The sequence below is a fragment of the Bos indicus x Bos taurus genome, chromosome 6, assembly GCF_003369695.1.
Source record: "Bos indicus x Bos taurus breed Angus x Brahman F1 hybrid chromosome 6, Bos_hybrid_MaternalHap_v2.0, whole genome shotgun sequence".
NCBI classification, from domain to species: domain Eukaryota; kingdom Metazoa; phylum Chordata; class Mammalia; order Artiodactyla; family Bovidae; genus Bos; species Bos indicus x Bos taurus.
The window spans coordinates 36,072,051-36,089,249 of record NC_040081.1 but is presented as its reverse complement, the minus strand read 5'-3'; the positions used below and the strand labels follow the sequence as shown (position 1 = coordinate 36,089,249).

General features: G+C 40.2%; 1 protein-coding gene across 5 annotated transcripts in view; it reads right to left on the bottom strand.

Annotated features, from left to right (window-relative positions):
• Positions 1–17,199, bottom strand: part of FAM13A (family with sequence similarity 13 member A) — a 331,522-nt gene that overhangs the window by 124,288 nt on the left and 190,035 nt on the right. The window lies entirely within an intron of this gene.

The window sequence follows — 17,199 nt, the reverse complement described above, 5'->3', positions numbered from 1 at the left end:
TAAGTCAGAAAATATGAGAATATGATCAATATTCTTTTCCTAAAAATGTGTAAAAATCATGTCAGAATCGCAGGAAATTTTCAAAAACTTGGATCAATTGTATTTGTTACTCTGGAAGCTTTTTCTCACCTTGAGGACTGTCTCTTCCTTGTCCTTTCACCTAGAATGTCATCTGCTGATCACTGACCAATCACCAACCAAATCAAATCTTAACTTCCTATGAAGTTGAGATAAGAATACACTGACCACAGAGCTTCACTAACTACTACTGTCAGGTCTAAATAACCTTTCCCAATTCTGAATTTCTGTTAACTCACCACCACACACTCTATACTTCATTGCATGTCATCTAATAGCATAATCTTAGTCATCTCGAGTTTCTAGGTCACGTGGTCTCAACCAGATTTCCCCTTCTTCTTTATATTATTTGTAACATTTTTATTGGGCTTCCTTGATGGCTCAATGGTAAAGACTCTTCCTGCCAATGCAGGAGACACAAGTTTGGTCCCTGAGTTGGGAAGATGCCATGGAGAAGGAAATGGCAACCCACTCTAGTATTCTTGCCTGGGAAATCCCATGGAAAAAGGAGCCTGGCAGGCAGTTCATGGGGTCACAAAAGAGTGGGACATGACTTAGTGACTAAAAACAACATTTTTAGCAAAAACTCTAGCAAAGTTTTAAACCCATTAATAAACACTTACTGTCAGACACTCAACTACAAGATATTCCCAAGACACTGAGTGAACAAGAGGATAGGATAACAGACAATTAAAAAGAGTAACAAGAGAGTACCACTGACATATATATACACCACTAGTCCATTCTGAAGGTAATCAGCCCTGGGATTTCTTTGGAAGGAATGATGCTAAAGCTGAAACTCCAGTACTTTGGCCACCTCACGCGAAGAGTTGATTCATTGGAAAAGACTCTGATGCCGGGAGGGATTGGGGGCAGGAGGAGAAGGGGACGACAGAGGATGAGATGGCTGGATGGCATTGCTGACTTGATGGACGTGAGTCTCAGTGAACTCCGGGAGTTGGTGATGGACAGGGAGGCCTGGCGTGCTGCGATTCATGGGGTCGTAAAGAGTCGGACACGACTGAGCAACTGATCTGATCTGACTACTACTGCTACTACTGCTGCTGCTGCTGCTGCTACTACTAAGTCGCTTCAGTCCTGTCCGACTCCGTTCGACTCCATGGACTGCAGCCTACCAGGCTTCTCCATCCATGGGATTCTCCAGGCAAGAACACTGGAGTGGGTTGCCATTTCCTTCTCCAATGCATGAAAGTGAAAAGTGAAAGTGAAGTTGCTCAATCGTGTCTGACTCTTAGCGACCCCATGGACTGCAGCCTACCAGGCTCCTCCATCCATGGGATTTTCCGGGCAACAGTACTGGAGTGGGGTGCCATTGCCTTCTCCGATATATACACTACCATGTGCAAAATAGATACCTAGTGGGAACCTGCTGTATAGCACAGGGAGTTCAGCTCAGAGATTTGATGACCTAGAGCGGTGAGATAGGGGTGGGAGGGAGGGAGGGAGGGAATATATGTGTCCATATAGCTGATTCATGTTGTTGTACAACAGAAACTAGCACAACATTGCAAAACAATTATACTCCAATAAAAAATTAAATATTAGGCTTAATGTTTAAAAAATTACACGGGGAAAATTATGAACATAAATATTTAGTACATTCATACTACTATGAGGATTACATGAAACTAATTTAGCAAAGAGTTACATTTAACACAAAATAAACACTAAGTAAAAGCTAGGCTTTACTAGTATAGTTGTTATGTAAAATCTGCCCAAATCTGATGATTATCAATCAACTCTTCAGTTGCATTTCTCTACAGAATATACATAAGTTCATGAAAATCAAAGAAAAATTCTAAGAAGTTATGAACTAACTATAGCTCATAGCTGTATTAGCCAACAATATGTACTTCCAAGAGAAATACTCAGGTAAACAGCAAAAGAATATGAAAAATGTAAATACATGTGATTATATTTTTCATACAGGGGCTCATTTTTCATGTGACTTTTCATAAGAATAAACATGAAATATCAATGAAAAAACACTGAAAAAGTAGTATATTTTCTCTCAATATTGAAATGAATGTAGGTTTGGTGAAAATTTGGGTTCTAAATTTGATTCAACAATTTATGCAAAAAAAATATTCTAAGGTACAAAAAGGTAACATGCAGCTTATTCAATTTTGCCAGTTCACATTAAAATAGCCTCCATAATGAACAGCATGAAAAGGCAAAAAGATAGGACACTGAAAGATGAACTCCCCAGATCGGGAGGTGCCCAATATGCTACTGGAGATCAGTGGAGAAATAACTCCAGAAAGAATGAAGGGATGGTGCCAAAGCAAAAACAATACCCAGTTGTGGATGTGACTGGTGACAGAAGTAGGGTTCGATGCTTTAAAGAGCAATACTGCATAGGAACCTGGAATGTCAGGTCCATGAATCAAGGCAAATTGGAAGTGGTCAAACAGGAGATGGCAAGAGTGAACATTGACATTCTAGGAATCAGCGAACTAAAATGGACTGGAATGGGTGAATTTAACTCAGATGACCATTATATCTACTACTGTGGGCAGGAATCCCTTAGAAGAAATGGAATAGCCATCATGGTCAACAAAAGAGTCCAAAATGCAGTACTTGGATGCAGTCTCAAAAATGACAGAATGATCTCTGTTTCCAAAGCAAACCTTTCAATATCACGGTAATCCAAGTCTACGCCCTGACCATAAAAGCCGAAGAAGCTGAAGTTGAACAGTTCTATGAAGACCTACAGACCTTCTAGAACTAACACCCAAAAAAGATGTCCTTTTCATTATAGGGGACTGGAATGCAAAGTAGGAAGTCAAGAAACACCGGGAGTAACAGGCAAATTTGGCCTGGGAGTACAGAATGAAGCAGGGCAAAGGCTAACAGAGTTCTGCCAAGAGAACACACTGGTCATAGCAAACATCCTCTTCCAACAACACAAGAGAAGACTCTACACATGTACATCACCAGATGGTCAACACTGAAATCAGATTGATTATATTCTTTGCAGCCAAAGATGGAGAAGCTCTATACAGTCAGCAAAAACCAGACCAGGAGCTGACTGTGGCTTGGATCATGAACTCCTTATTGCCAAATTCAGACTGAAATTGAAGAAAGTGGAGAAAACCACTAGACCATTCAGGTATGACCTAAGTCAAATCCCTAATGACTATACAGTGGAAATGAGAAATAGAATTAAGGGACTAGATCTGATAGACAGAGTGCCTGATGAACTATGGATGGAGGTTTCTGACATTGTACAAGAGATAGGAATCAAGAACATCCCCAAGAAAAAGAAATGCAAAAAAGCAAAATGGCTGTCTGAGGAGGCTTTGCAAATAGCTGTGAAAAGAAGGGAAGCAACAAGCAAATGAGAAAAGGAAAGATATACCCATTTGAATGCAGAGTTCCAAAGAATAGCAAGGAGAGATAAGAAAGCCTTGCTCAGCGATCAATGCAAAGAAATAGAAGAAAACAATAGAATGGGAAAGACGAGAGACCTCTTCAAGAAAATTAGAGATACCAAGGGAACATTTCATGCAAAGATGGGCTCAGTAAAGGAAAGAAATGGTAGGGACCTAACAGAAGCAGAAGATATTAAGAAGAGGTGGCAAGAATACACAGAAGAACTGTACAAAAAAGATTTTCACAACCCAGATAATCACGATGGTGTGATCACTCACCTAGAGCCAGACATCCTGGAATGTGAAGCCAAGTGGGCCTTAGGAAGCATCACTACAAACAAAGCTAGTGGAGGTGATGGAATTCCAGTTGAGCTATTTCAAATCCTGAAAGATGACGCTGTGAAAGTGCTGCACTCAATATGCCAGCACATTTGGAAAACTCAGCAGCGGCCACAGGACTGGAAAAGGTCAGTTTTCATTCCAATCTCAAAGAAAGGCAATGTCAAAGAATGCTCAAACTACCGCACAATTGCACTCATCTCACACGCTAGTAAAATAATGCTTAAAATTCTCCAAGGCAGGCTTCAGCAATACGTGAACCATGAACTTCCAGATGTTCAAGGTGGTTTTAGAAAAGGCAGAGGAACCAGAGATCAAATTGCCAACATCTGCTGGATCATCAAAAAAGCAAGAGAGTTCCAGAAAAACATCTATTTCTGCTTTATTGACTATGTCAAAGCCTTTGACTGTGTGGATCACAATATACTGTGGAAAATTCTGAAAGAGATGGGAATACCAGATTACCTGACCTGCCTCTTGAGAAACCTGTATGCATGTCAGGAAGGAAAAGTTAGAACTGGACATGGAACAACAGACTGGTTCCAAATAGGAAAAGGCGTACATCAAGGCTGTATATGGAGAAGGCAATGGCAACCCACTCCAGTACTCTTGCCTGGAAAATCCCATGGACGGAGAAGCCTGGTAGGCTGCAGTCCATGGGGTTGCTAGGAGTTGGACACGACTGAGCGACTTCACGTTCACTTTTCACTTTCATGCGCTGGAGAAGGAAATGGCAACCCACTCCAGTGTTCTTGTCTGAAGAATCCCAGGGACTGGGAAGCCTGGTGTGCTGCCATCTATGGAGTCGCACAGAGTCGGACATGACTGAGTGAATTAGCAGCAGCAGCAAGGCTGTATATTGTCACCCTGCTTATTCAACTTAAATGCAGAGTACATCATGAGAGACGCCGGGCTGGAGGAAGGAAAAGCTGGAATCAAGATTGTCGGGAGAAATATCAGTCACCTCAGATATGCAGATGACACCATCCTTATGGCAGAAAGTGAAGAAGAAGTAAAGAGCCTTGATGAAAGTGAAGGAGGAGAGTGAAAAGTTGGCTTAAAGCTCAACATTCAGAAAATGAAGATCATGGCATCTGGTCCCATCACTTCATGGCAAATAGATGGGGAAACAGTAGAAACAGTGTCAGACTTTATTTTTTGGGGCTCCAAAATCACTGCAGATGGTGATTGCGGCCATGAAATTATAAGATGCTTACTCCTTGGAAGGAAAGTTATGACCAACCTAGACAGCATATTAAAAAGCAGAGACGTTAGTCTGTCAACAAAGGTCCATCTAGTCAAGGCTATGGTTTTTCCAGTGGTCATGTATGGATGTGAGAGTTGGATTGTGAAGAAAACTGAGCGCCGAAGAATTGATGCTTTTGAACTGTGGTGTTGGAGAAGACTCTTGAGAGTCCCTTGAACTGCAAGGAGATCCAACCAGTCCATGCTAAAGGAGATCAGTCCTGGGTGTTCATTGGAAGGACTTATGTTGAAGCTGAAACTTCAATACTTTACCCACGTGATGCAAAGAGCTGACTCTTTTGAAAAGACCCTGATGCTGGGAAAGGTTGAGGGCAAGAGGAGAAGGGGACGACAGAGGATGAGATGGTTGGATGGCATCACCAACTCGATGGACATGGGTTTGAGTGGACTCCGGGGGTTGGTGATGGACAGGGAGGCCTGGCGTGCTGCGGTTCATGGGGTAGCAAAGAGTCAGATATAACTGAGCGACTGAACTGAACAGAACTGAAGGCCATACTAGGATTCAGATACCAGCAACTACATGACAGGGGCAAGGGTGTGTGACATTGCAAACTAGTGAGTAGAAGCCAGAGATGTGACTAAACATTCTACAGTGCACAGGACAGCCTGCCATGAAAAAGTTATCTGCTCCAAACCATCAGTACAGCTGACTTTGAGGAACCCTGCTTCAGAGCGAACAGGAAGAAGAAATCTATATGGAGGCCATTTCTCTATGCTTTTCTTCTGGTTGTGTCCTCCCTTTTTGTCATTGGCATGTTAACATATAACGGGCCAAGATCAGCTCTGAACTTAGCAAGAATGGGTCAGGAGGTCACACAGCCCTGCCTTATCTACCCAAGAATTGCTAGTGACTCAGTGAGGTTCTGGACTTCCCTTGTGGCTCAGCTGGTAAAGAATCTGCCTGCAATGTGGGAGACCTGGCTTTGATCCCTGAGCTGGGAAGATGCCCTGGAGAAGGGAAAGGCTATCTACTCCAGTATTCTGGCCTGGAGAATTCCATGGACTGTATTGTCCATGGGGTTGCAAAGAGTCAGACATGACTGAGTGATCATCACTTTCACTTTCCATGAGATTCAGGCAAGCCCTGTGGGGCACAGATTTACTGCAATAAAAATAAATATCTTATTGTAATAAACAGAGTGAATGCCTTTGAAGAGACCCACCTGCAGTTTCAGAGCACGTGACTACAGCAGAAAAATGGCCAAGGGTTTGGGATACTGACTAGGGTAGACAGCTTTCTTTTTCCATTGAAGATATCCACGAATTCACACTACTTTTGCTCCTTTATTTTAGTGATCTTTGTGATAACTTTTGTACTTGAAGGTGAAAACTATTAAAGCCCTCCAAACATCTATGAAAAACATTTTGCTAAGCATTCTGCCTTTGGCTGTTTGAGATAAGGATCTAGGCATATGTCGCGTGATTTATGTGTACAACTCAAACACTAACAATTCTAGGAATCTTTAGGAAGGCGCATTCTGTGCATGTACTTGCAGGTATGAAAGAATCTAATTAAGAAGTAATTTGAAATATGTTAGTATTTGAGATGCCAGGGAAATAGAAACAGAAGAAAAACCTTTGAAAATGTAAAATTAAGAAATATTCTTAGATGCTATTGCTGTTAGTGTTATAAATATTTAGTGACACTCTGCTAGCATGGTTCTAAGAGATTTACATAAATTAACCCATTTAATTCTTACAACAACTCAAAGAGGCAGGGACTATAATTATTACCATTTCACAGCTGAGGAAACTGAGGCATACTTTGAATTGTCTGTCCAGTGAGGAAGTGGCAGAGACACAGTTATAACCCAGAGAGCCAGGCCTCAGGGCCTGTGCTTACCACTACCCTGTATATTTGGTCATAAGTTAAATGCTAAATTATAAGAAAAAAAGGTTTTTTTTTAAATAAAAATCACATTATATCTCATAATGCAACCCATTTTCTTCTTTTCTTAAGGGCATTAATAATTAACACTTTCTTTAAATTTATCTCTGTGGCACCCACTGAACTATTCTAGCAATATGATCTTAGGGGAAAGAAATCAGATACGAGGAAACTATTTGGAAAATGTGCTCATCATATTTTTATTTATAATATGTTCCAAATAAAATCATTCTAAATAAACAAATTACTATAATAGGTAATTATGGCCTATGTATATGATGAAAGTATATTTAGTCATTAAAATACCTACAAAGGTTTAATGGGGCTGTGAAAAAGTTTTGTTATGATAGATAATACAGTGTGCTGTGATATATAAGTGTGAGTTAGCAAATAAAAATGTGTGTAAATGTGTGTGTGTGTATATACACATATACATATAGGTTTCTCTGGTGGCTCAGTGGTAAAGAATCCACCTACATTGCATGAACCACAGGAGACACGAGGACACGAGTTTGATCCCTGTGTCAGGAAGATCCCCTGGAGGAGTGCATGGCAACCCACTCCAGTATTCTTGCCTGGAGAATTCCCATGAACAGAGAAGTCTGGTGAGCTACAGTCCATAGGGTCGCAGAGTCGGACATGACCGAAGCGACTTAACACAAGCATATATATATATATATATCTAATAATACTTGAGTTATTTAGGTATACTATATCTAAAATATACATAAAACAAACTCATGGTTACCAAAGGGGATGCTGGAAGGATGGATAAATTAGGAATTTGGGATTAACATATACACACTGCTGCTGCTAAGTCACTTCAGTTGTGTCTGACTCTGTATGATCCCATAGATGGCAGCCCACCAGGCTCCCCCATCCCTGGGATTCTCCAGGCAAGAACACTGGAGTGGGTTGCCATTTCCTTCTCCAATGCAGGAAAGTGAAAAGTGAAAGTGAAGTCGTTCAGTCGTGTCTGACTTTCCAGACCCCACAGACTGCAGCCTACCAGGCTCGAGTTTCCAGGCAAGAGTACTGGAGTGGGTTGCCATTGCCTTCTCTGATATACACACTGCTACATATAACATAGACAACAAAGACCTATTGTATAGCACAGGGAAATCTACTCAATATTTTGTAATAACCTATAAGGCAAAAGAAACTGAAAATGAGTATCTACATATCTATATATCTGAATCATTGTGCTGTATACCCGAAACTAACACAACACTATAAATTAACTGTACTAACAAAATTAAAAACAAACAAAAAATAAAACATACATGAATAAATTTCAAAGGTCCAAAACCAAATTCTGCCTTAATCAGTACTACAAAGGTTTTTAACATGGTCTAATCTTTAAAAACTGAACAAAGAATCCAGCACCACAGAAAAACATGTCTATGATGCCACAATCTGATTTACCCTGAAACACTGATGTGACTAAAAAGAAAAGACATGAAAAAATAACACTTGTTTTGATATTTATCCATGTAAAATCTGTAACTGTGAGGGCACAACTCTGTGCCATGTGCAGGTGTGGGGTAGGAGCTATCTGCTCTGAAACCAAGCAATGGCAGGTGAGTTCAGAAACAGGAGGGACTCAGTTTAGTGGACAGGGACCAATCTCTCTGAAACCTGTAGCCCCCTTTACTTTTATAGGTGAGTATTTCCTATTATGCTTCTTCCTAGAAAAGGGATGGGCATGTGAATCAACTGTAGAAAAATTTATAACAATTTGGCACACTATTATGAAACTATATTATTAATACATAATTTTTAAAAGTTTAAGTCTAACAAACTTTAATGTTTTGGTCTTAGGAGTGCTGTGCTTGAATTCTGAAATGGTAAAAGTCTATTCTTTCCACCATCAGGTACTTCAAGAGGAGATTAGAACAGGGCAGAAAATTACACTCAAGGCTCAATGATGAAGGGAAACTGATAGCAGGATGAAAGCAGAAAAGTTAATATTTAACATTTAGACTTTCTAAATAAAGTTCACTGGACCTTCTCAATATCCTTGACCTTTTCTGTCCTGCACTTGTCATTTGTTCAAAGAGGACAAAGCCTCTTGCTTTTCCTTCACGTTCATTAAACTTAGCACCTTCAGAGGAAGAAATGGTGAAATAAGTACCAGGAAACACATGTTTTGCTCTAATTTTTTTATAAAAGGCATTTTTAGCTTAAACATTTTTTAAAACCTTCTAAATTAGAAAAAATTTTAAAAGCCTTTGATTTTGCTCAAAAATGATTTAAATTTTGCTTTTCAGAAGTGAGACTTATTTATTAAACAGCAGCTATCAATTCTCCTGATAAATAATCTGATCAATCTTTTATGAGCCAGCTACAGTGCAAGCCTTTTCGTACTGTTCATGGGGTTCTTAAGACAAGAATACTGAAGTGGTTTGCCATTCCCTTTTCCAGTGGACCATGTTTTGTCAGACCACGTCATTACTTTGCTGAGAAAGGTCTATCTAGTCAAAGCTATGGTTTTTCCAGTAGTCATGTACGGATGTGAGAGTTGGACCATAAAGAAAGCTGAGCACCTAAGAATTGATGCTATTGAACTGTGATGCTGGAGAAGATTGTTGAGAGTCCCTTGGACTGCAAGATTAAACCAGTCAATCCTAAGGGAAATAAGTCTTGAATAATCATTGGAAGGACTGATGCTAAAGCTGAAGCTCCAATACTTTGGCCACCTGATGCAAAGAACTGACTCACTGGAAAAGACCCTGATGCCGGGAAAGACTGAAGGCAGGAGGAGAAGGGGACGACAGAGGATGAGATGGTTGGATGGCATCACCGACTCAATGAATATGAGTTTGAACAAGCTCTGGGAGTTGGTAATGGATAGGGAAGCCTGGCGTGCTGCAGTCTGTGGGGTTGCAAAGAGTAGGACACGGCTGAACGATTGAACTGAACTGACAGTGCAAGTTAATTAATGTTCCAGGTTTTTTTTTTTTTTTTTTAAAGTAAGTTATTAACATGCTTTAAGAAAATTTGCAAGGTAGCTTCTTGCGCATATCTTTTTTTTCTCTTTTTTTTTGGTATAAATGGGTCAATGGTAAAATTATAACTAATTAAAATCTCATCTTAATCTAAATTTTAGAGTGAATCCATACTTGGTATAAAATCATCTTAACTAAGTTGATTAGAAAAATTACTCACATGTGAAAAAACAAAAAATTCACAATATAAAAAGTTCATCTTGAAATGTATTTAGACTTCCCTGGTGGCTTAGATAACGGTGAAGCATCTGCCTACAATGTGGGAGACACAGGTTTGATCCCAACCCAGGGAAATGTAATAGATCAGATTAATTACGGTTTCACAGTGTGGCTCAAGTAAGTAACAAACCTCTTAGGACTTGGTTAACTCTTCTCACACCTCCTCTCTCCTCTGTAAAAGCTACAGGCTATCACAGTAGAATTTTTTGTCTGTTTTGTTAATTGCTGTTGCCTTGCATCCTAGAGTTGCATTTGGTAAATAGTAGAAGACTGTTAAATATTCCTATAATGAATAAATGAATAACAGAACGAACTGATAGTATCTACCTTTCTTTCACAAATATTGATACCATAAAGCAGATTAATTCCACTGTGTAAGCATAATTATTCTTATTTTAAAAGTGTCATCTATATTCAGTTTCAAAATTAAGTTAGTTGAAAAGAGCTATGTAAAGAAATGGGTAGAATCTAAATTTACAGAGCATGAGGATTATTAATGCAACACCAGGAAACTGCATTTACTTGAACTAAGCAGCCCCGTAGTAGAGCCATGTGGCCTGGGACTTAGGCTCAAGTAAGTCTCATCTTTCAGGGGCTGCTCATAGAGAAATCTGTACATGGCAGTAAGGTGAGGCCTCTCACTAGCATCAATACAGTTCCATCTGCCATTACTAAGTTCAAGTTTCTGACTTTAGGTCTTTCATCAGGAAAAAAATTCAGGTGTGTAAACTGAGTAGTTTAGGAATTTAAATGTAAGATTTCTACAAATTCTCATTCTATTAGTAATATAAAAATCTGCTTTGAAAATTTTGATCATTTATCTCTAATAAAAATCAATGATCAATCAATGGGAATGTTTAACATCCAACCCTAAATGCAATCCTTTGGCCTCAAGTTCTTGTGAACTTAGAGGGTGATGGGGCCTTACAACAAAATGTTCTCTGGATGCTCAGGGATCCAGAGGGATGCTACTGACGCTAGATGGAATGCCAGGAAGCAGTGCTTCTTCCCCAGGGGTGCACATCAGAATATCCTTTGGAGATTTTTAAAAAGTGGTACACTTGCCAAAATTCATCCTACCACCTCATTTCCCATTTCCATCTCCAATAGATCCTGGGCAGGTGAATTTTTAAAAAATCCTTAGAATAATGTATGCTGATTCAGAATTAAAAAAAATTATCGAGAAGTAAATAATTTCTCTTCAAGGTTTTGAAGGTAAGTGTTAAAATGGAAAAAATAAACTTAAAATTAAATAACTGAATTGCTTGATTATGGCTGGTCACACAAGTTTCATGTTCATGCAAGAAAAATAGGTGGAAGAGTCAGAAATTAAATGACTATTTTAGAAGCACTTAGTTTTTTTTATTATAAATTTATTTATTTTAATTGGAGGCTAATTACTTTACAATATTGTATTGGCTTTTAATCACTTAGTTTTAAAGCTGATGAGAGGTCTGTTCTAATCCCATCATCCCAGAAATAATGTACAGGGGTCACAGAACTGAAATGATTTGTCCAGAATTGTACAGAGAATTGGAAACTTGACTATTAAAACCCCCTTCTCCTGACCAAAGTGAAGGTGAGAAATGAAGTAATGAACTGTCAAATTCAGGGCAAACTAAATGATTAATGGAAGTGCAGGACGGCAACACGCCTTCTGTGGCCTGGTGGGAAAGCAGATGGCAACACCCAGGCAGGGAGCTCTGCACTGCAGCTCTGAGGAGCTGTAAGCTAAAGGGTCTTGGCTCTGTAGTGACCTCTAACAGCCTCATTACCCCTCCTAGCCTGGCTTACGGATTTTGCTCATTTGGAGGAAATATATTTTTATAGCTCTGTTTCTTTTGGCTGTGCTGTGTGGCATGCAGGATCTTAGTTCCCTGACCAGGGACTGAACTCACCGTGCTCCCTGTATTGGGAATGCAGAGTCTTAACTACTGGAATGCCAGGGAAGTCCTGAAATACATTTCTATCTTGTTAAAGTCAGGGTTGTTTGGGGTTTGTGTGCTTAGTCACTCAGTCATGTCCAGCTCTTTGAGACCCCATGGACTGTAAGCCTCCAGGGTCCTCTGTTCATGGGGATTCTCCAAACAAGAATACTGGAGTGGGTTGCCAGGCCCTCCTCCAGGGGATCTTCCCAACCCAGGGATCGAACCCAGGTCTCCCACACTGCAGGCAGATTCTTTCAGTCAGTCAGTCAGTTCAGTCATTCAGTCCCCTTCTCTTCCTGCTTTCAACCTTTCCCAGCATCAGGGTCTTTTATGTAAAAAAAAAAAACAAACAACAACAAAAAAGACCACCTAATCCAAACTGATGTAAGATTTTCCTCAAATTCTGCCTTATCAGTGGAGCTATCTCTGACAGTACAGAATAAACAGCAAAATGCCCCACTCCCTATTAACATGACCCTACTAAATCAGTCCTGAATATTCATTGGAAGGACTGATGCTGAAGCTGAAACTCCAATTTGGCCACCTGATGTGAAGAACTGACTCATCTGAAAAGACACTGATGCTGGGAAAGATTGAAGGCGGGAAGAGAAGGGGCTGACAGAGGATGAGATGGTTGGATGGCATTACCAACTCGATGGACATGAGTTTGAGTAAGCTCCAGGAGTTAGTGATGGAGAGGGAAGCCTGGTGTGCTACAGTCCATGGAGTCATAAAGAGTCAGACACGACTAAGTGACTTGAAATGAACTTTACTTATTTCCACTGCATCCAGTACCATCAAACACATTGTGTATCTACTTTCGTTAATTTTTGTCTTTTCCCCCAAGCAGATGTAAGTTCCATGAGGGCAGAAACTTTGGTTTGTGTTGCAAACACTGTGGGATAGAGAGAGAGTGAAGGGAGAATGAAGGGAGAGTGAAAGAAAGGTAAGCCCCCTCCCACCCCACCTTAGAGAGAAATCCCACTGCTTACTTTTATTGGCCAAAATTTAGTCATGGTGACACACAGCTGCCAGGGAAATTAGGGAAAGTGGTCTTATAGCTGTGCATCCGTGTACCCAGCCAAGAAAGAGAAGGAGATTAGATCTTGGGAGGCCACTGGCAGTCTTGACCACAGACCTAAAGAAATAAAGGAAAGTCTCAGAAGAATGTCTGGGGAGGAGCATTTCAGAGGCAGAGCAGTGCAAAGATCCTGAGGAGGAAGCATGATTTGCAAGTCTGAGGAGCAGCAAGGAGGCCACTGTAGCTGAAGACAAATGAGTGAGAAGAGAAGTGGCAGGAGGTGCCGTCACTGAAGCAGCAGAGGGCTCAGATCATGGAGACCTGTGGGCACTTCTGACACTTTGGTTTTCACCTTGAGGGGGAAAAAACTTTGATAAAGTGTTGAACAAAGAAGAAACAGGTCTTTCATTTTAAAAGGATCCTTACTGCTACATCAAGAAAAGGCTGGTTAGAGTTATTAAAGGAGACCAGCTAGGAAGTAACTGAGAAGTTTGTGAATTGGATCAGGGAGACATTGAGAGAAGACCGGATTCTGGACATACTTTGGACATGGAGTCAACAGGATTTGCTGATGCCATGGACAGGAGGAAGGATTCAAGGATGACTCCAAAGGTTTTGGCCCTAGCATTGAAAAAAAGGAACTGCCATCATGGAGTTGGAAAAGACAGCAGGAGGTAGAGATTCTGGTGGGTAAATCAGGAGTTTATAGCTCTAGACATGCTAGAATTGAGATGCACATAAGATAGACAAGTGGAGATGTCATGGAGGCAGTTAGATACAGGAGTTAAGAGTTGAGAGGCTTGAACTGCAAATACATGTTTGGAAATTATCTGTATATAGATGGTATTCAAAAACCAAGTAATTGGAAGAGATCACCTAGAGACTGAATCTAGATAGAGAAGGGAAGAAGACTAAGAATTGACCTCCAGAGCACTCCAAGGTTAGACAGACTAAGGAGTGGACAGTAAAGTAGAGGGAAACCTATCAGTGTCCTGAAAGGCAAGGGAAAGGGGTCTCAACAAGGAAGGAATAAATTCAGTTACCATATAATCCAGCAATTTGAAAACATTGGTCCACGTAAAGACTTGTATGTGAATGCTCATTGCACCATTACTCACTAAAGTCAAAGAATGGAAACAACTCAAATATCCATTGCCAGATGAATGGACAGCTAAATGTGTATATCCATATAATAGTATATTATTCAGCAGTAAAAAGGGATGAAGCAATGATATATGCTGTAACAGAGATGAATCTTGAAAACATCACATTCAGTGAAAGAAGGCAGATGCAAAGGAAATATACTGGATTATTCCATTTATATAAAATGTCCAGAACACACACATCTGGAGAGACAAAATGTAAATCACTGGCTACGAGGGACTGAGTGATGGGAAGTGACTGCAAATGACTATGGGGTTACTCTATGAAGTGATGAAATGTCTTGGATATGTGAATATATTAAAAATCATTGAATTGCAGATTTATAATTAGCTCAGTTGGTAAAGAATCTGCCTGCAATGCAGGAGACCCTGGTTTGATTCCTGGGTCAGGAAGATCCACTGGAGAAGGGATAGGCTACCCACTACAGTATTCTTGGGCTTCCCTTGTAGCTCAGTTGGTAAAGAATCCGCCTGCAATGCAGAAGACCTGGATTTGATCCCTGGGTTGGGAAGATCCCCTGGAGAAGGGAAAGGCTACCCACTCCCACTCCAGGATTCTGGCCTGGAGAATTCCATGGACTGTATAGTCCATGGGGTTGCAAAGAGTCAGACACGACTGAGTGACTTTCACTTTCACGTATTATGGTACACAAATTATATCTCAAAAAGTTGTATTATACATCAAAAAATTACATCTTTAAAAAAGAATGCATGACCAAGTGTATCAAATGCTGCTGACGGTGAATAAGATGAAAATTAAGAACTGGCCACTGATTTTCGCAAAGTGGCATCATTTGACAAAACCATTTCATTCTGTAGCAGGACTGATTAGTGTGGGTTACAGAGAGAACAGAGAAGAAGTGAAACAGCAAGCTTATATAATTCATTGAGGACTTCTATTGTAAGAAATAGCAGAGCAAATGGGTGAAGGTTAAATGATGAGGGGCATGTTGGAGTCAAGAAAGAGGTTGAACGTGTTAGTTGCTCAGTCATGTCTGACTCTTTGCAACTCCATGGACTGTAGCCCACTGGGCTCCTCTGTCCATGGGATCCTTCAAGCAAGAATACTGCAGTGGGTAGCCAGCATTACCTTCTCCAGGGGATCTTCCTGATCCAGGGATTGAACCCCAGTCTCCTGCACTGCAGGCAGATTCTTTACCATCTAAGCCAACAGAGAAGCTCTCAAAAGGAAAGGTCCTCCCCTGCCCCCCACCCCCAACTAAGTTTGGAAATACAGCATACTTCTGCACTAATGGGATTGACTTGGTAGAGAGACAAAAAACCTGATGACCCCAGAAATGAGGAGAGGGTAGAGGGTATGGGATCTTATCCACAGGGGAGGGCTGCTCTAGGAGAGAAGCAAACACAGCACATCTCTTGTGAGTGGAAGGAAGGCGAGAGCACGGCACAGGTGCAGAGTGGATGAAGGTGAGAACTGATGGACATTCTCTCTTGATGTTCTCAAATGGAAGTAAGGTCATCATCTGAGAGTGAACAATGAGAAGGGGGATGTTGTAGGTTAAGGACAAAGGAGAAGGTATACAACAGTGTTTAAAAGAGAGTAGAGAGAAAGGACTGGAGAGAGCAGTCGGACTGCCAGCAAAATGAAGGCCCATTTGAGGATGGTAGTCACACATTTAAAGTGAGACATCAGGCCCAGAATTAGTAGTTAAAAGGTAATAACAAAGATCAGGGTAGAATTAAATAAACCAGAGGCTAAAAAGACAACTAAAAATGAAACTAAGAACTAGATTTTAGAAAAGATAAGCAAAACAGATAAACTTTTAGCTAGATTCACAATGAAAAAAAGAGAGAGGATTCAAATAAACAAGTGAAGGAGGAAGTGTTACAAATGATACTACAGAAATACAAATGACCATAGATTACTAAGAACAGTTATATGCTAACAAATTGGATAATCTAGGAGAAACAGATAAATTCCTAGAAGCATATAATCTACCAAGACTTGATTCAAGACTGAATCAAGACTGAAGAAACAAATTCTGAATAGACCAGTTACTAGTAAAGGGACTGAATCAGTAATCAGAATCTTCTGAACAAACAAAAGTCCAGAACCAGATGGTTTCACTGATGGAGTCTACTAAACATTCAAAGAATTAATACTAAATTTCAAACTCTAACAAAAAATAAGAGAGAAGCCAACACTTTCAGATTCATTTTATAGGTCAGTAAACCCTGATACCAACCAGATATGGATACTAGAAGAAAAGAAAATTACAGGCTAATATTCTTAATGATAATTACAATTTATAATTTAACATATATGCAGAGTACATCATGCAAAATGCCAGGCTGGATGAAGCTCAAGCTGGAAACAAGATTGCTGGGAGAAATATCAATAACCTCAGATATGCAGAAAACACAACCCTAATGGTAGGAAACAAAGAGGAACTGAAGAGCCTCTTGTTGAAGGTGAAAGAGGAGAGTGAAAAAGTTGGTTTAAAACTCAACATTCAAAAAATGAAGTTCACGGCATTTGGCCCCGTCACTTCATGGCAAATAGATGGGGAAACAATGGAAACAGTGACAGACTTTATTTTCTTGGGGTCCAAAATCACTGTGGCTGGTTACTGCAGCCATGAAATTAAAAGATGCCTTCTCCTTGGAAGAAAAGCTATGACAAACCTAGATAGATATATCACTTTAATGACAAAGGTCAGTATAGTCAAAGCTATGGTTTTTCCAGTAGTCATGTACAGATGTGAGAGTTGGACCATAAAGAAGGCTGAGTGCCAAAGAATTGATGCTTTTGAACTGTGGTGTTGGAAAAGATTCTTGAGTCCCTTGAACTTCAGGGAGATCCAACCAGTCTATCAAAGGAAATCCATCCTGAATATTCATTGGAAGGACTGATGCTGAAGCTGAAGTTCCAA